Genomic DNA, 23,415 nt, shown 5'->3' on the forward strand with positions numbered 1-23,415 from the left:
ACTGCCACCCGCACCCCACCCCCAGGGCGGGCCACGCCTTCCCGCCCCGCTTCTCCCCCGAGGGCGAGCCACCGGCGCTGCCCCCCACCCAACCGCCCGGAGCCCCGGGCCGCGAGTCCAACGGACACCTGACACCGGGACCCGAGCCCGCGCTCGGCCACAGGCGCATCCTTCCGCACTGACGTTTTACCTCCAAACTCCAAAAGTTATCTCACAAGTCCCCGGAAGGCTCCCGGGCGCGTTTCAGCCCAGACCACGCAAAGTCATCCCTACTCCTCAGCCCCGCCGCCCACCCGCGCTGTCCCGAGACCCCAGCCCGGCCCCATCCACGGCCGGAGGATGCTCTGGAGAGTGCTGTCCCAGATTCGGGTAAGGGGACGACTGGGGAAGAGAGGCCCGGCACCCGAACGCCGCGGGCGGGATGGGCCGGTGTCCAGCGACCGGGCCCCGGGTGAGTGAGGGGCGTCGCGGAAAGCGCTACATGGGGCAGGGGAGCCCCGGCCTTGGGGATGAGGCCGCCGAGGGGCAGGGGAGCTCTGACCTCGAGGGTGAGGCCACCGAGAGTGGGTGACCGGAGTGCGGGGCCGAGCTCGGGCCGGACCCCGCGGGGCGGTGAGGGGGCGTTCCGCGCGGGAGACGCGCCGCCGAGGACTCCCACCCGCCCGCAGACAACGGCCGGAGCCCAGACGCCACAGCTGCGCCTCTCCGGTACTCACGGGGCCTGGAGTCGCCACGCACCTCGAGTCTCGTCGGCGAAAAGAGGGAAATTCTGTCACACTGGTCCAGCGAGCCGGTACAGGTCTTCACGCCGCCGCCGCCATGTTTGAGAAGCCGCGCGCGGAGCCGCGCATGCCCCGCAACCGCCACCGCTGCCCCGCCCCCCGCCCCGCTGCCCGCGTGCCCTGGGGTTGCCGCAAGCTTGCCCTCTGACCTCGGCCGCGTGCGGGGCTCGAGCCCGGGGCTCAGCCGGAAGCCCGCGCGGGCGGTGGCGAGCGATGAGACTTTGCGGCTCGGGGAAAGCCCTAGGCAGTTCTCCCTCATCCTCCCCCCGCCCCAATCTGCCCTCCCGCCAAAAAAAAAAAAAAAAAAAAAAAAAAAAGCCAGTCGCAGCCCATGCACCCAAGACCGTGGTGGGCCCCCAATTGGGAACCCAGGGTCCGCGTCAAGTTTCATCCAAGGGGAACTCGCTTCCCTTGGCCATCGACTTCGACTCTCGGCCACCGCCCACCCTCGCCACGCACCGAAAAGGCAGGCGCTTCCCTAAGAACTCAAGCAAGTTCGATGAGCACGGAAAAAGCAGCTAGTTAGAGCAGCTTGAGAAAAGCCATTCCTTCGCGGGTTGCAGCATAGTTCTTGAAACAGCTTTTCTCTTTTTCCCGTGGGTTTTTGCCACGCATTCCCCTCCAGCTCCACATTCCGGATTTAGTTGTTCCTCTAAACCCTGGTTTGAGATAACGGGAACTAGATTAACCTGGAGAGTAAAATAATTTGCTCACAGGTTTCAGGGTGCTCGGGAGCGTGCTCGGGAGCGTCTTCGAGAGTGCATTTTGGGGTCTCCTCTGCCCTATCCCCCTCGCCCCGGACCAAGCGGTTGCGCAGGTGGAGGTCGCACCAGGGGGGAGGGGGAGGGCGTAAAAATAGCTCCAAAAGAAATCTCTCCGCACAAAATGTGGCAAACAGAAATCCAGAGAAAAACATCCCATTCTTCATTGTTAGGTTGGGTATAGGCAGATTTAAAACTTTTGTTTGAAAAATAATACAACATGCTGTGTTAGCCAAAAGTAAACCATTGGCAGGCCTTCTCTCTCTCTACAACTCTTTTCAAAAGTCGGATGGAGGTTTTGCATCCGTGATCTGCTTAACTTAGTATATAGGACATGAGTATTTTTTAAATCATAACTCGGAAATCGGAACCTAAAATTAAAAAAAAAAACCCGCGGAATATAGCCATTTTCTACAATGCAGAATAAAATTATTTTCATACGGCACAACTTTTGCAATGCTAAACAAGGGCCAAATTAAAGTATTTTCTATTGTATCTGAACACTGGCGAATGGCACAAGATCAAATTGCTCTAGTTGTTCTTGCATCCTTTAAAAATGACAAGTAGGAAATCAAGAAAACACTCCCATTTACCATTGCAACAAAAAGAATAAAATATCTAGGAATAAACTTACCTAAGGAGACAAAAGACCTGTATGCAGAAAATTATAAGACACTGATGAAAGAAATTAAAGACGATACAAATAGATGGAGAGATATACCATGTTCTTGGATTGGAAGAATCAACATTGTGAAAATGACTCTACTACCCAAAGCAATCTATAGATTCAATGCAATCCCTATCAAACTACCACTGGCATTTTTCACAGAACTAGAACAAAAAATTTCACAATTTGTATGGAAACACAAAAGACCCCGAATAGCCAAAGCAATCTTGAGAATGAAAAAAGGAGCTGGAGGAATCAGGCTCCCTGACTTCAGACTATACTACAAAGCTACAGTAATCAAGGCAGTATGGTACTGGCACAAAAACAGAAAGATAGATCAATGGAACAGGATAGAAAGCCCAGAGATAAACCCATGCACATATGGACACCTTATCTTTGATAAAGGTGGCAGGAATGTACAGTGGAGAAAGGACAGCCTCTTCAATAAGTGGTGCTGGGAAAACTGGACAGCTACATGTAAAAGTATGAGATTAGATCACTCCCTAACACCATACACAAAAATAAGCTCAAAATGGATTAAGGACCTAAATGTAAGGCCAGAAACTATCAAACTCTTAGAGGAAAACATAGGCAGAACACTCTATGACATACATCACAGCAAGATCCTTTCTGACCCACCTCCTAGAGTAATGGAAATAAAAACAAAAATAAACAAATGGGACCTAATGAAACTTCAAAGCTTTTGCACAGCAAAGGAAACCATAAACAAGACCAAAAGACAACCCTCAGAATGGGAGAAAATATTTGCAAATGAAGCAACTGACAAAGGATTAATCTCCAGATTTTACAAGCAGCTCATGCAGCTCAATAACAAAAAAACAAACAATCCAATCCAAAAATGGGCAGAAGACCTAATAGACATTTCTCCAAAGAAGATATACAGACTGCCAACAAACACATGAAAGAATGCTCAACATCATTAATCATTAGAGAAATGCAAATCAAAACTACAATGAGATATCATCTCACACCAGTCAGAATGGCCATCATCAAAAAATCTAGAAACAATAAATGCTGGAGAGGGTGTGGAGAAAAGGGAACACTCTTGCACTGCTGGTGGGAATGTGAATTGGTTCAGCCACTATGGAGAACAGTATGGAGGTTCCTTAAAAAACTACAAATAGAACTACCATATGACCCAGCAATCCCACTACTGGGCATATACCCTGAGAAAACCGAAATTCAAAAAGAGTCATGTACCAAAATGTTCATTGCAGCTCTATTTACAATAGCCCGGAGATGGAAACAACCTAAGTGCCCATCATCGGATGAATGGATAAAGAAGATGTGGCACACATATACAATGGAATATTACTCAGCCATAAAAAGAAACGAAATTGAGCTATTTGTAATGAGGTGGATAGACCTAGAGTCTGTCATACACAGTGAAGTAAGTCAGAAAGAAAAAGACAAATACCATATGCTAACACATATATATGGAATTTAAGAAAAAAAAATGTCATGAAGAACCTAGGGGTAAGGCAGGAATAAAGACGCAGACCTCCTAGAGAACGGACTTGAGGTTATGGGGAGGGGGAAGGGTGAGCTGTGACGGGGCGAGAGAGAGTCATGGACATATACACACTAACAAACATAGTAAGGTAGATAGCTAGTGGGAAGCAGCCGCATGGCACAGGGATATTGGCTCGGTGCTTTGTGACAGCCTGGAGGGGTGGGATAGGGAGGGTGGGAGGGAGGGAGACGCAAGAGGGAAGAGATATGGGAACATATGTATATGTATAACTGATTCACTTTGTTATAAAGCAGAAACTAACACACCATTGTAAAGCAATTATACCCCAATAAAGATGTTAAAAAAAATGAGTAAGTAAATGTTAATGCAAAATTCAAGAAAACTTGAAGGCAAAAATAGAAAAACTAACCCATTGATGTGCAAATATTAAAGAGAGATTTGGTCCATCAGTTGTATAACATATAGCACATAGGAGGGAATGTTGAAATGGTCTAAGATGAAGGTTCGAAAATGTTTTTAAGAGCCAGAAAGGTACCTTTAACAGAAAGAAATTAAACAGGTTTAAGTTTAATCTTAGCAAACCCTTAGTATGGGCTACGGTGGGGGGGGGTGTCAAATTTTTAATTACTGGCCATTGTCTTTCTAATCTGGTTGCAATGGAAATATTTGAAAGTCATCTCTACATTCTATGAAAGATTTGAGTTATCATTTATGCCTCTTTTACATGTATAGACCTTTTCTTAAGTTGTACAAATACTACTCTGATTGTAAATTGCCTGTCTCAGGGACGCCTTGTCTACTTCCCATATTTCTTTCCCATATTTCCCATGAAATTACTGAAGCCCTTATTCTAAAAATGTAATTCACATTATCTATATTAGAACATCTTCTCAATGACTCTGTTCACCTAAGCATTTATAGAAGTGTCTCCTTGTTATATTAAATATGAGTTATTGATAATGATAAGAGCTACCATCTATTGAGCACCTACCATGTGCTGAGAATCATGCTAGCCTCTTTAGTTACATAATTTTCAATATTCATAATGTTCTTTCACAGAGTTCTTATGAGGTAGGTACCCTTATTCCCATTTTACAGACGAGGAAATTGAATATTACACAGCAAATAAGTGGCAGAATCAGCTTCTGAACATATACTTGAAACTCTCCTAACTATCCCTTCCATCTTTGTCATCAATCATATGCTTTCGTCATAGATTATGTATATAAACATTCAATAAAATTTCTTTTATTTACTTATACCTTGCTTTTTCCCCCTTTGCCAAAATAAACTCAAGACTGCTTTTTAATGATGTTAGCATAGTTTGAAACATCACTGTTTCTTTTACATTACATGGAAGCATCTTGCACACAGTAGGAACTTGGTAAATACCAAGTTGAATGAGTGAATAGATGAATGGATGAATGAATTCCTACTATTATGATGTTTAATTAATTTTGCCTAGATAACATGAAAATGAGGAGACTGGGCTTCCCTGGTGGCACAGTGGTTGGGAATCCGCCTGCCAATGCAAGGGACACGGGTTCAAGCCCTGGTCCGGGAAGATCCCACATGCTGTGGAGCAACTAAGCCTGTGAGCCACAACTACTGAGCCTGTGATCTAGAGCTTACATGCCGCAACTACTGACCCTGCGTGCCACAACTACTGAGCCTGCGTGCTGCAACTACTGAAGCCCGTGCACCTAGAGGCCGTGCTCTGTAACAAGAGAAGCCACCGCACCTCACACCAGTTAGAATGGACATCATCAGAAAATCTACAAACAACAAATGCTGGAGAGGGTGTAGAGAATAGGGAACCCTATTGCACTGTTGGTTAGAATGTAAATTGATACAGCCACTATGGAGAACAGTATGGAGGTTCCTTAAAAAACTACAAATAGAACTACCATATGACCCAGCAATCCCACTACTGGGCATATACCCAGAGAAAACCGTAATTCAAAAAGACACATGCACCCCAATGTTCATTACAGCACTATTTACAATAGCCAGGTCACGGAAGCAACCTAAATGTCCATCAACAGACGAATGGATAAGAAGATGTGGTACATATATACAATGGAATATTACTCAGCCATAAAAAGGAACGAAATTGGGCCATTTGTAGAGACGTGGATGGATCTAGAGACTGTCATACAGAGTGAAGTAAGTCAGAAAGAGAAAAACAAGTATCGTATATTAACGCATATATGTGGAACCTAGAAAAATGGTACAAATGAACCAGATTGTAGGGCAGAAATAGAGACACAGATGTAGAGAACAAACGTATGGACACCAAGGGAGAAAGTGGCCCGGCATCGGGGGGAGGGGGGGTGGTGCGATGAACTGTGAGATTGGGATTGACATATATACACTAATATGTATAAAATGGATAACTAATAAGAACCTGCTGTATAAGAAATAAAAATTCAAAAAAGAAAACCAGAAGCCACCACAATGAGAAGCCCGCGCACCACAACACAGAGTAGCCCCCGCTTGCTGCAACTCGAGAAAGCCCACGTGCAGCAACGAAGACCCAACACAGCCATAAATAAATAAATGAATAAATAAATAAACTTAAGAGCACATATCAGTAAGATATAAGTTGTTTTTAGAATTGTTATTGGTAGTTAAAATAAACCTCTTTTTCTAACTTCAAAATAGTAACTTCCTTGGAAAAATATCAAGAGGTGAAGTCTGTGACATGAAGAGAGAGAAGCCAGTCTAACAGAAAGGCTATGTCTTGTCAAAGGACAGAATCGCATCAGGAGGTCTGAGCCCTTGTCTTGAGTTCCTAGTCTATCATCCACTAACTAGATTTCTTTAGAATCTTTCCATGCCTCACTTATCTGCCACACTCCACAGATGAGAAAGTGCTTCTCAAATCTATCAGAAAACCACATGGTCTTCCCTTAATGGATCTGCACACTTTTTAAAAAACATAAATTCATCTTTTACCAACAAAACATATGAGATCTAAGCTGACTTTGGCCATGTCAAATATTTTATATGTTGTGAAAAGTGGCATAACCTCAATAAACATTATACACTACACTTGGCCATTATTACATTCACTCTGTCCTTCATTCAAAAACCAAACATTTATTGAGTGCTTGTTTTATGGAGGTGGGGATACCAAAATGAGTATGACAAACTGAACACTCCAGTTTACACCCAGAGTCCAGAAAAAGTGGCGGGGGCGGGGGCGGGGGGGGTTGTTTCAACGTCTTTAAAAGAACATTTTTTGATGTACCATATAATCCTGTATAACTAGATGAATGGAATTGCAGCTGACCAACTGACATAATGTCCTTCGGACATTTAATTAAAACATTTATTCGTTCTGATTTTACACTTTTTGTGCTGGTTATTCTCCATTTGAGCCATCACCCCCCCATGCATTTTCACCCTTCTTTGTCCCTGGGGAGTTACTTCAGTAGTGCTGGCTCTTTTGTCAGCTGGTCTGGCCAATGGCAAGTGTGACTGAAGCGGGTGGCGGAGGCGGGGAGGAGTTCTTCCCCACTCCCTTCCTGCCTGGGACCGCAGTCTGGCAGTAGTGGCAGTGGCTCCCCTTTCAGGGCTGGTTCTCACTGGGTCCTCAGGAAGGGGAGGAGCAGGTACAGCTTCCAGCTTCCAGTTTTTACTAATCCCTGGGCAACCTCAGCATCCCTTGTTAGTTCCCCTAAACCTACCCATACTTCTTTAAATAATTCATTCAATGCTCTTCAAAATCATATATGACTGTACCTTCTGTTCCCGCTTGGACCATTATTGAAATGGTTTTATTCTCATATTTCGAGCAGAGCAATTGAGAGGATAGGGTAGGGGTTTCAGATATTTCTGTAAGCCTTTTGAGAACTTATGAACCCGAGGCACTGTGTCTATAGCACCTAAGGATTTTTACAGCCTGTTATATTGTAAACAAGTCACTATAATACTGTGGATAAAACAACTTGGAGATATTGTCTTAGAGTGAAGGTTAAAGAAGATAATGTGTGGAAAGCACCTAAATGCTGTCTGTTTGATAATAAACATTCCACAATTACTAGTTCCCCATATGCCTATTTCTTTTTTTTTTTTTTTTTTTTTTTGGCTGCGTCAGGTCTTAATTGCGGCATGCAGGATCTTTTGTTGCGGCATGCGGGCTTCTATAATTGCGACGCACAAGCTTCTCTCCAGTTGTGGTGCGCGGGCTTAGTTGCCCCGCAACATGTGGGATCTTAGTTCCCCGACCAAGGATCGAACCTGCTTCCCCTGCATTGGAAGGCAGATTCTTTACCACTGAACCACCAGGAAAGTCCCCCCTATTTCTTTTTTTTTAATAGTTAAGCAGAGTTATTGTTATTGTTTCAAGTTTTGTTGAGGTACAATTAACATACAAACTGCACATATATAAAGGATACAATTTGATAAGTTTTGGTATGTTTGCTACTATGAAAACATTGCCACAATCAAGATAACACATCTGTCACCCCTCCCTTCTTTTGGTAATCCCTTTCTTCTGCCTCTCCCTGCCTCTCTTACCATCCACCATTGCCATTCCCTCCCTTTACCACTAACAAGTTGTTCCTGTAGCCATTTATCTGCTTTCTATCATTGTAAGTTAATTTTCAACAATTTTGCATAGACAAAAAAAGCACATACTATATGATTCTAACTTCTTTCGCTGAGTAAAATTATTTTGAGATTCATCTACTGCACATCAATACTTCATTCCTTTTTATTGCCAAATAGTACTCCATGTGTTCCCCCTATTTCTTAAGAGGGTAAAAGAGATGACATTTGAACTTAGAGGGGAAGAACACAGAGTTTGCCAAGCAGGCAAACAAGATCATAGGGAACAACATATGTGCAAAGTAATGAAAAGTCACTGCATGGTCTTTGAAGAGGGAAAGGTTCAAAAGGTTCATTGGGCTGAACAAAATAAGAAGGGGTCAATTTAGAGATGACTTTAAGTGCCATGCTAAGGTGTTTGAACCTTATTCAGTGGGTGGATGGGGAGCTATTGAAGGTTATTAAGCCGGGTAGTTGTAGAAAGAGAGTTGCAGATCCCTGCAACCCCTCTAGCTGTTGCCACAGTGCTGAGGGCTCTGCTCCCCTCTCCTAATGGAAGCCTGACCTCTGTGAGAGCAGCCGAGATGGGCATGCGCTGGCAGGACATCACTGGCCATCCATCAGCAGCCCCGGAGAGCATGGGCTGGAGTGGGCGGAGGCTGGGAACTGTCAGAGCAATTAGGCTTTTATGGTCACAGGGAGGAGGATGAGGACCAGAGCAACAGAGCAGGCAGCCAGCAAGCCAGACTGACCACCTTACAAGGCCACTTCAACAAGTGTGCTCTCCTTCTTGGCTTTTTTTCAATTGAGCTTTAAGCTACATTCAATAAAGTACACATATCATAAATGTACAACTTGATTAATTTTTACATGTGTATGCACCGATGTACTCACACTGACATCAAGGTATAGGGATTTCCAGCATGCCATAAAATCTTATGACTCCTTCCAGTCAAGAATATCCCCTTCCAAAAAAAAAAAGAATATCCCCTTCCTTGCCTCCAAGTAACCATTATTCTGACTTCCATTGTTAAGGCAAGTTCGTGTGCCCGACGCACAGTGAGGGCAAACAAACTGAAACGTCAGAGTTTGGAGCAGAGAAAGAGAAAGGTTTATTGCCAGGCAATGCAAGGAGACAAGGTGGCTCATGCCCCGAAAAGCCTCGAGCTCCCCGTAGGGTTTCGGCAAAGCATTTTTCAAGGCCAGAAGAGGGTGGGGCGGGGGTCGCAGGGTACATGATCAGCTTGTGCACAATTCCCTGATTGGCTGATGGTGAGGCAGCAGGGTCTTGTCACAGGGGTTCACATTATCAGTCCTTAGGCTCTAGGAGGCCTGGGGCTCTGTGCCCATGGTCAACAAGTAGTTCTTCCATTTGATGCGGGGGGGGGGGGGGGGGGGGGGGGAGGTCTTCACATCTGCAAAACAACTCAGGAAATTTGCATCAACTATTATTATCTAGGTACTTCAGAGAGGAGCTAAAGCAGAGGATATGGGGGAAGGCCTGTCCCAGGAAGGCCTGCTCAGTTACACTACACTATCATTATGGATCAGTTTCTTGACTTAACGTTTTGCCCCCAAGATTCATCTGTATTGTTGAAACATCACCCTCATTCTTAGCAAGCGTTGCAGACAACTTCACTGTCCCCCTCTTTCCCACAAGCTGTTCTTTTTTATTAAAGCTATTGTAATTTGTCTTCCAATTATTTTCTCCTTCTCCTTCTTATGATGAATTCTCTTTAATTAAGGCAGTAGTTTGGCCTCCAATTATGTTAAACTTTAGTTATCTTGATAGTGAAAGCTTTGCTTTATTCAAAGTCAAGGGCAGGTTTCACTTCATACCTGCAATGGGTACTCTGTAGGTAAACTATTGACCCTTCTTCCATTTTGGGTCCTCTGGTCTAAATACAGATTTGTAAACCAACACAGTGGTTGGGAAGACAAACACTTAGAGGCCCTTTGGGTTCCATGTAGTCCATAGATTTGGGCAGCTGGGTTTCGTTTGCTATTTACTTCTTCCTGGCCAAAAACAAACAAGCAAAAAATAAAGCCAACTACCAAGAGAGTTTGATTGAAAAAGTAGAAAGGCAAACTAACATAAGCAATAGTGGAAAAGCAGGCAATGGCATCTGACGAAAGGAAGAGTATAATTAGGAGAGTCTGGCTTCAAGAGAAGCAGGAACGTGGTGAATAGAAGTGGTCACCTGCCTACCTTCAAAGGCCAAGGTGACTGGAAGCCTAAGAGATAGCACGAATCATTTTTTGCCCTGTGAAGCATGGAATGTTCTTTGTTCCTTGACTGGTTCAATTAATTGCATTTCTGTTCCTTTGTGCATATGGATGTCTGGGGATTTAACTCTTCCACTTCCCTGGGGCCTCCCACCATTCTTTCCCTTCCAGCCCCTGTTTTTCTGGGCCAGCCTCCTGTCCCAGCACCAGCTTGAATGGCCCCTTTCACTTCCCATCCTGATAATACTTTTACTCTGGCTATGTTACCATCCCTAGGTAAGTCCAGCTTGGATTACACCAACCTAGGTCTTTGGAAGTCTTTTAGGTCATAACACTTACACTTAACTACTTTTTTTCTTGTGTGTGTGAATGTGTTTAATTTTTAAAATACACAAAAGTAGAATAGTGTAATGGACCCTATGCACCCATCACTCAGCCCCAATGATTATGGCCAATCCTACCTCATCCACACCCCTCTCCGATCTCCCCCATCCTCTATTATTTTGAAACAAATTCTAGACATCATATTTATTTTGTAAACATTTCATTATATATCTCTAAAAGATGACTCTTTGTATAACATAACTGCATCAGTATTCTATTGCAGCTATAACAAATTACCACAAACTTAGCAACTTAAAACAACAGAAGTTTGTTATCTTACAGTTCCGGAGGTCTAAGTCCAAAATGAGTAAGCAGGGCTGTGTTTCTTTTGGAAGCCCTATAGGACTATCAGTTCCCTTGCCTTTTCCAGCTTCTAGACACCACCTGCATTCTTCGGTTTACAGTTGCTTCCTCCATCTTCAAAGCCAGCAGTACAACATCTTCAAATCTCTCTCACTCTGACCTTTGCTTCCATTGTCACATCTCCTCTGACTCTGACTCTCCTGCCCTGCCTCTTTCCTTCATAAGGACCCTGTGATTACACTGGGCACACCGGATAATCCAAAATAATTTCCCCATACAAGATCATTAACTTAACCACATCTGCAAAGTCCCTTTTGCCACACATTCACAGGCTCCAGGGATTAGGATGTGGACATCTTTGGAGAAAGGCATTATCCTGTCTACCACAATAACACAATGAGCTAAGCAATTAGAAATAGTTTCTTAATATCATCAAATATCCACTCCCTGTTCAAATTTCCAACTATCCCATAAAGTATCATACTTCTTCCACAGCTTTAGAAAAAAAAAAAAACAAGGATGCAAGTAAGATCCACAAGTTTGGATGGTAAGACTTTGGAGTCCCTTTTCATCTATAGGTCGCTTCTCCATCTCTCTATTTTTTTTTCCCCTTGCAATTTGATAGTTGAAAAATTCTGGGTACCTCCCTGGTGGCGCAGTGGTTGAGAATCCGCCTGCCAATGCAGGGGACACGGGTTCGAGCCCTGGTCCAGGAGGATTCCACATGCCGCAGAGCAACTAAGCCCGTGCGCCACAACTACTGAAGCCAGTGCTCCTAGAGCCCGTGCTCTGCAACAAGAGAAGCCACCGCAATGAGAGGCCCACGCACTGCAGCGAAGAGTGGCCCCTGCTCGCCACAACTAGGGAAAGCCTGCACGCAGCAATGAAGACCCAATGCAGCCAAAAATAAATAAATAAATAAACTTACTAAAAAAAAAAAAAAAAGAAAGAAGGAAAAATCCTGGCTTCCCAAAACACATTACAGAAACTCAAAAACAAAGGCTTACCCTTTAAGAATATATAAATTTATTCCTTTGAAATAACAGGGTAAGTTAAGAATGCTTTGGGGGGCTTTCCTGGTGGCGCAGTGGTTGAGAGCCTGCCTGCCGATGCAGGGGACACGGGTTCGTGCCCTGGTCCGGGAAGATCCCACATGCCACGGAGCGGCTGGGCCCGGGAGCCATGGCCGCCGAGCCTGCACGTCCGGAGCCTGTGCTCCGCAACGGGAGAGGCCACAACAGTGAGAGGCCCGCATACCGCAAAAAAAAAAAAAAAAAAGAATGTTTTGGAATCCACACAATCTCTCATCAAGATTTAGGAAGGATTTTTAAAAATGGAGAACAATAGCAACAGCAATGTTGAGTTAATGAGCAAACTGATGGAAAGAATAAAAGGCAATACTATGGACACTTGGGCATTCAAAGGCTTGAATTCAGAAAGACATAACCACAATTCAAACATTCTAGACAGGTTTTATAGCAGTATCTCTATTCCAAAGGTACGTGATTTCCAAACAGGGTCTATCATGAGGGTATTAGAGAAAGCATGGGGAGTCAGGGGACGTGGGTTAAATTTGGCTCTGCTCCTTTCTGGGACTGGGACTGATTTAAAGTGCACCAGACTCTAAAGTGAATGGAAAACAACCCCACCAGCCGGCCATAAGCCCCTCTCGGGCTGGTCTAAAGCCAGTATCTGGCATTGTAATCCATCTGCACGATACCCTGGGGACATTCAGTCCTCATTCAGGAAGGAAGTATTTACTGAGCCTACTACATGCAGACCATGTGCTAGATGCATACAATCTGCAGACAAGTAAAGAAGGATCTTAATGTTAAGAGCTATCAGTGAAGTTAACACACCAATTATAGGCACCAACCGGTATTTATTCACTTGTTAAGCAAATGGACTCTTACCTGTGTTTATGTAAATGAATAAAAATAACCCCTCATACAAAATCTTGTAAACTTTGAATATAGGACACAGTGAAATCAGACAAGCCAACATGAAATTCACTCAGAGAATATTTTCCTCCTTTTCTTAAAGAAGTTCCTTAGCTCCTAGCTTTTGGAAATTTCCACCAAACTCTCCTTCACACATTCCCAGCAAGTTGTCTTTCCAAACCATGCCTCTAGGCATCTGGAGGGAGGGAGCCAGTCAACCACATGGTTTAAAGCCCAGGGTCCTGCAGACCTCTAACAGCATAGCACTCTCAATGGCCTCTCTTCTCCCCTCTAGTGCTGGGGACCTCAACCCAGGTGCTTGAGAAAAGAAGATGGAAAGTTGTGGTTTTGTGGGTTGCTTTGTGTAAACCCACAGTGTGCAAACCTTTTTTATTATATAGTGTCGGCTAGGAAAGGGGGAAAAAAAATACCAAGCCTAAGTCCACGAACTTCCAAAGCACGACACAACACGTTAAAGGTTTAGTATCATGAACAATCAGGTCCTTGTCGTCTACCCATTTGCTAGCAAGTTTCCACAAATAACAGGCAAGCTCAGAACTTTCATAAAACGTTTTGGCAGTGCAGGATGGGCCAGCTTTTTGGCCGTCTCTCTAAGGAAATGACTGCAAATGTTTTTTGGTGTGAACAACCTTAAGTATTTTAAATCCTTGGTAAATAGAGTTGCCAACAGTCCCAAATATGTTTTACTATTTCTGAATTGGACTTTCAGGATTATTTTAAGGGGATATTTTTCAACAACAAATATTTCAATAAATGAGTTATCCTAATTCCCTTTCTCAAATATTAGTGACTTTGGAAAACTTTGTAAATGAGAAGCAAACTTTAGTAGCCAAATTGCAGAGGATGACATAAATAATAATTTCCTAGAAAGCATACTCAAAGAGAACATGATTCTATTGAGGCTTCCAAAAATAATATACACCCGCAGTTTTGACCACATGAGAACGCTGATTTCTAAGTCAAAGGTTTGACACACCAGTATAACTTACTAACCTGAAATGATTCTAGAGTTCTTTCTGCAAGTTATCCTGAAGGACGTTTGTTCTAAATCTGGTTTCCAATATGGTAGTCACTAGCCACATGTAGCTATTTTTTAAAATTTTTATTTTATATTGGAACATAGTCGATTAACAATGTTGTATTAGTTTCAGGTGTACTGCAAAATGATTCAGTTATACATATACATGTATCCTTTTTCAAATCACGTGTAGCTATTTTGAATTAAACTAATTAAAATGAAATAAAATTAAAAATGCAGTCCCTCAGTCACACTAGCCTCCTTTCAAGTGCTGTATAACTACATGTGGCTAGCGGATGTCATACTGGATAGTGCAGAACATTTCCATCTCAAAGAAAATTCTATTGAACTGAGTTATTCTAAATCCTTATTACTCAAAAGGTGGGCCAGCAGCTTCAGCATGTGAGAGCTTGTTTGTCTTTTTCTTTTTTTTAATTTTTTGGCTGCACCGAGCAGCATGTGGGATCTTAGTTCCTCAACCAGGGATCAAACCAGCGCCCCCTGCAATGGAAGCGTGGAGTCTTAACCACTGGACAGCCAGGGAATTCTGAGAACTTGTTGAAAAGACAGAATCCATGCCCCACACCAAATGCACTGAATCAGAATCTCCATTTTTTTTAATTAATTTATTTTATTTATTTATTTTTGGTTGCTTTGGGTCTTCATTGCTGCACGCAGGCTTTCTCTAGTTGTGGTGAGCGGGGGCTACTCTTCGTTGCGCTGCGTGGGCTTCTCATTGTGGTGGCTTCTTTTGTTGCCGAGCACGGGCTCTAGGCACGCGGGCTTCAGTAGTTGTGGCTCGAGGGCTCTAGAGCTCAGGCTCCGTAGTTGTGGCGCACTGGCTTAGTTGCTCCACAGCACGTGGGATCTTCCTGGACCAGGGATCGAACCCTTGTCCCCTGCATTGGCAGGCGGATTCTTAACTACTGCTCCACCAGGGAAGTCCTGGGAGTGCAGAGTCAACCACTGGACCACAAGGGAAGTCCCAAGAATCTTCATTTTTAACAAGTCTCCCAGGCGATTTGTGTACATAGTTTGAGGAGCATTGATCTAAATCAGTGTTTCCCAGACCTGGCTTGGTCATGAGAATCACCTAGTGCACTCATGAATCATTCAGGGTCCAGGGCCTTGCTCTAGATCTACTAAATTTGACTCTTCAGAACAGGTGCTTGGGAATCTGTATGTTTAATAAGCACTCTAAGTAATTCTTATTACTCTGGAATTGGGCACTGATATTTTTTCAGAACTCCCCAGGATTCTGATGGGCAGCCCAGGTTAAGAACCACTGCTATAAATTATTAGATCTCAAAACTACTTCCGGTCTTAAAATTGGGTATTAGATTTTTAAATAGATGAAAAATGAAATGACATTAAAAGTAAATCTAGGGACTTCCCTGGTGGTGCAGTGGTTAAGAATCCACCTGCCAATACAGGGGACACGGGTTCCAGCCCTGGTCCAGGAAGATCCCGCATACCGCAGAGCAACTAAGCCCATGCGCCACAACTATTCAAGCCCACGTGCTCTAGAGCCCTTGCTCCGCAACAAGAGAAGCTACCGTAATGAGAAGCCCCTGCTAGCCACAACTAGAGAAAGACCACATGCAGCAACGAAGACCCAACGCAGCCCAAAAAAAACTAATCAATTAATTAATTTTAAAAAAGTAAATTTAACAGTCTATGCAGTTTAGAAACACAGCTAAAGAGCTTGTTCTGGATTCCATGAGCTAAAACAGGAAGCACTGATATAAAGTTTTGGCTACTTTGCCAATTTCTATGTTATATAATCAGAATTCTATATGGTACTTTTTTGGTTTTGTTATGTTTTATCTATTTTTTTATGTCTTGGCTTTCTAAATAAAATGACTAGCTCGAGGATAAAACTAAGATTTTCTAATTTTTGGAGCCTACGACTCCTACCACAAAATATACACTTGTTGACTCATATTAACCGATAATGAGACCCAGATAAAACAAAGCCACAGTATTTTAATAGCAACAGCAGCAGATAAGAAAGCCCCAGAAAAAAGACTACCCACCCATGAAGAACTAACAGTCCTAAAGATATGAGTGGGTAACAAAAAGAGAAGTGTCAAAACATGATAGGGAAGTGTCCAGAATCAGAAAACAAAAGTCTGTTGTTTCTAAGATATTAATTTTATTATTATGCTTTATAACTTAACTTTTATAGCCCTAGATGCCTAGAGTAGAAAATAAGAAAGACTTAAAATTAATTAGTTAACTGTCCAACTTAAGAAGTTAAAAAAAAGAAAGAATAAACCCAAGGAAAGTAGAAGGAAAGAAAAAATAAAAAACAAGTGAGAATATCAATGAAATGAAAAACAAAGAATAGAGACTAGCAAAGCTGAAACTTGGTTCTTAAAACAACAACAACAACATTAGAAATGATTCATATAGTCAATCAGTTTTCCCCAGATTAATCTGTAGATTCAGTGCAATTCCAGTCAGAATTCCAATGGGTTTTTTTCAAGAATTCCGATAAGCTGATTATAAACTTTCTATCAAGCTTTCTCACCCTTGACAGTGTTGACATTTGGGGCTGAATAACTTTTGTCCTGGGAAGTTGTCCTGTGTGCATTGTAGGATGTTTTGTAGTATCCCTGGCCTCTACTTACTATATACTAGTGGAAAACCTACCCCCTACCCCATTGCAAGTTGTGACAATCAAAAATGACTACATGGGCTTCCCTGGTGGCTCAGTGGTTGAGAGTCTGCCTGCCGATGCAGGGGACACGGGTTCGTGCCCCGGTCCGGGATGATCCCACATGCCATGGAGCAGCTAGGCCCGTGAGCATTGGCCGCTGAGCCTGTGCGTCCGGAGCCTGTGCTCCGCAATGGGAGAGGCCACAACAGTGAGAGGCCCGCGTACCGCAAGAAAAAAAAAAAAGACTACAGACATTGCCAATGCGGTGGCAGGGGTGGGGGTGGGGGTGATAAAATCTCTTCCAGAAGAGAACAACAGCTTTATAGCTTTAAAGGGAAAGGACCAAAAATAGCCAGAATACTTCTACAGTAGAACAGACCTGGTCTCCCAGATCTCAGAACTAATTATGAAGCTATAGTAATTAGGACAACTATATGGTCCTAGAATAGACCATCAAACCCAGATATAGTCCTCCTTCCAAATTACAAACTAGGAGAAGATATTTTCAATCCACACAACTAGAATATATAAAGAGCTCCTACAAATAAATAAGAAAAGCACAAGCAATCAAATAGAAAAATGGGCAAAAGGCATTGTTATGGACTGAACGTTTGTGTCCCCCCAAAATGCATATGTTGAAATCCTAACCCTCAATGTGACGGTATTGGGAAGTGGAGCTTTTAGGAGGTGATTAGGTCATGAGGGTGGAGCCCTCATAAATGAGGTTAGTGCCTTTATAAAAGATACCCCAGAGGGCTCCCATGCGAGGATACAACAAGAAGATGATCATGTATGAATGTGAAAGTGGGTTCTCACCAGACACCAAATTGGCCAGTGCTTTGATCTTGGACTTCCTAGCCTCCTAGGAAGTCCAAGATCAGTGGACTTCCTAGATCAGTGAGAAATAAATTTCTGTTGTTTATAAGCCACCCAGTCCATGGTATCTGTTATAGCAGCCCAAAAGGACCAAGACAGGCAAGAACATACATTTCACAGAAGACAAAACACATATGACCAATTAGCATGTGAAAAGCTGTTAAATATCATTAATGATCAGGGAAATTCAAATCAAGACCAAAATAAGATACTATTTTCCACATATTAATTGGCAAAAATTTTAAAGTCTAACAATATCAAGTGTTGAAAATGATATATTTCAAAAGAATTGTTGCTGTTAGGTGTGTATATTGATATAATCATTATAGAAAATAGTTTCACCTTATATCATGAAGTTGAACAGTCACATGCTCTATGATACAGTAATTCTATTCCTAAATTTATCCCAGAGAAACTCTTACACATGTATACTTGGAGACGTATATGATCATAGTAGCATTGTTCACTATAGCGAAAATCTGAAAATAACTCAAATATGCATCAATAGAAGACTGGATTGATCAACTGTAATATATTCATACAATAGAATATTATAGCCAGTCAAAATGAGTAAGCTATAGCAACACATACCAACAAGGACAAATCTTAGCAACATAATATTAAGTGAAAAGAGTAAGTGCAAATATGTCATACAACTTGATACACTTTTTAAAAGTTAGAAACAACTAAAATTAAAAATGGACTTTTAGGTCTGAATATAGATGAGATCAAGGAAAGCAAGAGGAAGATCTAAATAGACATTTCTCCAAAGAAGATATACAGATGGCCAAAAAGCACATGAAAAGATGCTCAACATCACTAGTTATTAGAGAAATGCAAATCAAAACTACAGTGAGGTATCACCTCACACTGGTCAGAATGGCCATCATCAAAAAACCTACAAACAATAAATGCTGGGGACTTCCCTGGTGGTGCAGTGGTTAAGAATCCGCCTGCCAATGCAGGGGTCATGGGTTCGAGCCCTGGTCCGGGAAGATCCCACATGCAGTGGAGCAACTAAGCCTGTGCGCCACAACTACTGAAGCCTGCACGCCTACAGCCCGTGCTCCACAACACGAGAAGCCACTGCAGTGAGAAGCCCGCACACCACAAGGAAAACTAGCCCCCACTCACCGCAACTAGAGAAAGCCCACACACAGCAATAAAGACTCAACGCAGCCATAAATAAATAAACAAACAAATAAATAAAATTATTTTAAAAAATAAATCAATGCTGGAGAGGGTGTGGAGAAAAGGGAACCCTCCTACACTGTTGGTGGGAATGTAAATTGGTACAGCCACTATGGAGAACAGTATGGAGGTTCCTTAAAAAACTAAAAATAGAACTACCATATGACCCAGCAATCCCACTAGTGGGCATATACCCTGAGAAAACCATAATCCGAAACAATACATGCACCCCAGTGTTCAATGTAGCAGTAATTACAGTAGCCAGGACATGGAAGCAACCTAAATGTCCATCAACAGAGGAATGGATAAAGAAGATGTGGCACATATATATACCATGGACTATCACTCAGCCATAAAAAAAGAACAAAATAATGCCATTTGCAGCAACATGGATGGACCTAGAGATTATCATACTGAGTGAAGTAAGTCAGACACAGAAAGACAAATAGCATATGATAATCGTTTATATGTGGAATTTTTTAAAAAGGGTAAAAATGAACTTATTTACAAAACAGAAGTAGAGTTATGGATGTAGAAAACAAACTTATGGTTACCAGGGGGTAAGGAGGGGCAGGGATAAATTGACATATACACACTACCATATATTAAATACATAAGTAATAAGAACCTGCTGTATAGCACAGGGAACTCTACTCAATACTCTGTAATGGCCTATATGGGAAAAGAATCTAAAAAAATAAAAAAAATAAATAAATAAAAAGAGTGGATACATGTATATGTATAACTGATTCACTTTGCTGTACACCGGAAACTAACACAACACTGTAAATCAACTATAGTCCAATAAAAATTTAAAAAAAATAAAAGGAAAGCAAGAGAATGACTAACAAAGGATTCAGATGCTTAGCTCAGCTCAGGAGGAGCAGAGTGATGAAACAGCTGAAGACCACATAGCTGGATGTACGTTGTTGTACAAGTCCTAGCTTTCATATTAGATGGTAGGTTCACTGCTGCTTACTTAATTGTAAATTTTATTAGATAGATGGATGGATAGACAGACATAGTAGTTAGAAAGTGTCATGAATGGAATAATGATGAGAGTAGTCCTGAACCAAGGATTAAAATTAATCCAAATCTGTGTATCTAAGGTCCATTAAAAACATGTCACATATAAAATATTTCATAATTAAAGAAAATAAGAAAGCACACACTCACTTGAACCTGTGCATGTATTTCTGAAAAACTGTACACAACATTTTTTTTTGGCAGTGGAACAGAATCAAATTCCAAATGTCTTACTGGACCTTGTCTTTTGTTGCTATTTTTGTTTTTATGAGCAACCCTATAACAAATTTTTCTGTAAGGTAAATAACCACTCTGCTGTGCATATAGTTATCTCCTAATTTACATATTTAGTAAGTTTCCGCTTTCAGCCACGCTCTGACCTCTCTATCTCTGTCTGTCTGTCTGTCTGTCTCTCTCTCTCTCTCTCTCTCTATATATATATATACATATAAATCCTCTACATATATAATCTCCTTCATACAAATAGCTACCCAGGGGACCTCCCACAACTTTCCTCTCCCAACTTTGACAGATAGGGTTTCCATCCCCTCAACCCAGCTTACCCTTCTCCAGCCTAGCATCTCTCTCACACTTCACTGGTCCCGGCTTCTCATCGCATCTCATTGCCTGTTCAGGTCTATGCTTTTTTCTTTTTTTGCGGTACGCGGGCCTCTCACTGTTGTGGCCTCTCCCGTTGCGGAGCACAGGCTCCGGACGCACAGGCTCAGCGGCCATGGCTCACGGGCCCAGCCACTCCATGGCACGTGGGATCTTCCCGGACCGGGGCACGAACCCGTGTCCCCTGCATCGGCAGGCGGACTCTCAACCACTGCGCCACCAGGGAAGCCTGGTCTATGCTTTTTGAATGCACAGCTCCTTCTCCATCCCCAACAACCACACCCCAGTCCCTATTTCTTCACTCGAGACCAGGCCTATTCCTTTCTTCACTCAACAAATATTTACAAATATACTTTCACTATATTCAATGCACTGAATTAGGTACAATGGGAGATATAATGTGAACCAAAGAAGCCCTGCCTCAGGAACATGCAGACCAGTGGAGGAGATGACACACATACAGCAGAAATAATTACAAGGGAGAAAGTAATGTGTCAAGTCTTGGACACAGCTATAAAATCAACACTGATCCAGATCCCAGGATGAATGTGACCTAAGGCAGGAAGCACTTAACAGTCTCCAGTCACCTGCAAGGCTGGACATAGGCATTCATCTGCCTTTTCGCATTATTTGGTTCTGACTTTGTCACTGCACCCTAGGTCCTGTTCTGGAAACTTGCTTAACATCTCAGTCCCCTACTAGGGGCTCCACACCTTGTCATTCAATTCTACCTTGGCCTCCGCCCCTCGTTTTTGGTTCTAGTAACTTTTACAGTATGATATCTTTTCATTAGCCTGGGGTCCATGCAAGAACTGGGGAACTGCCCCTAACCTGCAGCTACTAGATGGGATATAGAGAAAGGTGGGATCAAAATCAGAATCAGGGTCCAGTCAGGAAACGGGAACCACACCAGCGATTGGAACAGGGAAAACTGAATATAAAGAATTGTTAACTTGGCAAAGGGTGGTTAACTACTGAAATATAGAGAACTGAAAGGTGTAACAGAAATAACACTGCGGGGATTCCCTGGTGGCGCAGTGGTTAAGAATCTGCCTGCCAATGCAGGGGACACGGGTTCGAGCCCTGGTCCGGGAAGATCCCACATGCTGCAGAACAACTAAGCCCATGCACCAGAACTACTGAGCCTGAGCTCTAAGAGCCTGTGAGCCACAACTGCTGAAGACTGCGCACCTAGAGCCCGTGCTCCGCAACAAGAGAAGCCACCGCAATGCGAAGCTCACGCACTGCAACAACGAGTAGTCCCCGCTCGCCGCAATTAGAGAAAGCCCGCGCACAGCAACGAAGACCCAACGCAGCCAAAAATAAATAAATAAAATAAATTTAAAAAAAGAAAGAAAGAAAGAAGTAACACTGCGGAAAGAGGCTACCACTTCCAGGGCTGAGGGAAAAGTAAACAAAGAAGGAACTTAGAAAATTCGAGGATATTCACCCCCCTCCACTCCCACTCCCCCAGAGCTGAGATTCAAACCTCTAGGTGATAGTGCGACAGCTGCAGGAACACATCAATCCACCGCCAGAAGGAGGAAGAAACCCACTGGAGGCGGCTAGGCAGAACTGTAAGAGCAGCGCCCTGCCGAGAGAACGCCACAGCGACCACTTGCTCACAGCAGTGGGAAGAAACAAATAAGCAAACCGGAAGCAGAAAAGTCCTCTGGCGCCCCCTATTGGCAGAGCCTAACATGGAGCCAGCTGCCAAAGGAGAAAACAGGGTTTGCAGAGACCAGCTCTGGTACTATTGTACAAAGTAGGAAAAAGAAGGTTGGGTTTGGAGCCAACAGTCAATAAATTAGTAACTGAGACACTGGTATTCATCTAAACTTAGATGTGGGAATAAGGGAAGTTAGACAAGAAACAGGATAAGCTTGAAATCGCAAGTAGGAATCTTTGGCCACCAATCAAAGCCTGACAAAACTCCATTAACCTCATTGGCAAGCAGGGAAATGTAAATTAAAGCCACAGTGGGATACCACTACAAGCCCACCAGGTTGGCAAAAATGTTAATTTGCAGTCTTTTAAAAGAATGCCAATTATACATCAATAAAAAGGTATTTTAAAAAAAAAGACTGACCTTATCAGGTTTTGAGAATAAAGTGGAACATAGGAACTCTCATACACCCACTGGTGGGAGTATAAATTAGTACAAATGCTTTAGAGAACAGTTTGGCATTATCTAATAAAGTGGAAGATAAACATAGCCTATGGCCCAGCAGTTCTACTTCTATGTATATACCCCAGAAGAACTTGTGCATGCACATCATAAACAAATAAACTTTTAAGATTGTTCATGGCAACATGATTTGTAATAGCCCCGAAAATGAAAACCCAAGTCCATCTATAGTAAAATAGAAATATATATTGTGGTATAATCATTCAGTGGAATACTCAATAGCAACGAAAATACACAGCTACACACTGTGATGTGGATGAAGCCTCAAAAACATAATGTTAAAAAAAAGAAGTGGGACTTCACTGGTGGTCCAGTGGCTAAGACTCTGTGCTCTCAATGCAGGGGGCCCGGGTTCGATCCCTGGTCAGGGAACTAGATCACACATGTCACAACTAAGAGTTTGCATGCCGCCACTAAAGATCCCACATGCCACAACTAAAACCCAGCACAGCCAAATAAATAAATAAATATTTTTAAAAAATAAAAGAAGAAGAGAGAGAGAAAGATAACCCAAATGGTATGATTCCATTCAGACAATACTCAATCCAGGATGCATACCTAGGGGTAAAACAAAACAAAGAAACTTGAAAAACAAGGACATGATTATCAGGAGCTAGGAGTTACTTCTGGGGAGGTTGGGGGTCATGGTCAAGTAGGTTGCATGTGGAGAACGTCTGTCAGTTTCTATTTTATTGACATGGGT

The 23,415-nt window shown here is 42.8% G+C and overlaps 2 protein-coding genes across 7 annotated transcripts in view; one reads left to right on the forward strand and one right to left on the reverse strand.

Annotated features, from left to right (window-relative positions):
• Window positions 1-22,142, reverse strand: part of SCML2 (Scm polycomb group protein like 2) — a 108,860-nt gene extending 86,718 nt beyond the window's left edge. For 4 of the 6 annotated variants that reach the window (XM_079910160.1, XM_079910154.1, XM_079910162.1 and 1 more), the window contains exon 1: window positions 22,014-22,142. The gene's annotated coding sequence lies outside the window, so the exon portion shown is untranslated. Of the gene's footprint in view, window positions 1-716; window positions 821-22,013 lie in introns of those variants that run through there. The other 2 variants (XM_079910156.1, XM_079910155.1) reach the window with 2 other exon arrangements.
• Window positions 218-23,415, forward strand: part of CDKL5 (cyclin dependent kinase like 5) — a 250,077-nt gene continuing 226,879 nt past the window's right edge. The window contains exon 1 of the mRNA XM_079910152.1: window positions 218-451. The gene's annotated coding sequence lies outside the window, so the exon portion shown is untranslated. The remainder of the gene's footprint in view (window positions 452-23,415) is intronic.

This window comes from Stenella coeruleoalba, assembly GCF_951394435.1.
Source record: "Stenella coeruleoalba genome assembly, chromosome: X".
Taxonomy (NCBI): domain Eukaryota; kingdom Metazoa; phylum Chordata; class Mammalia; order Artiodactyla; family Delphinidae; genus Stenella; species Stenella coeruleoalba.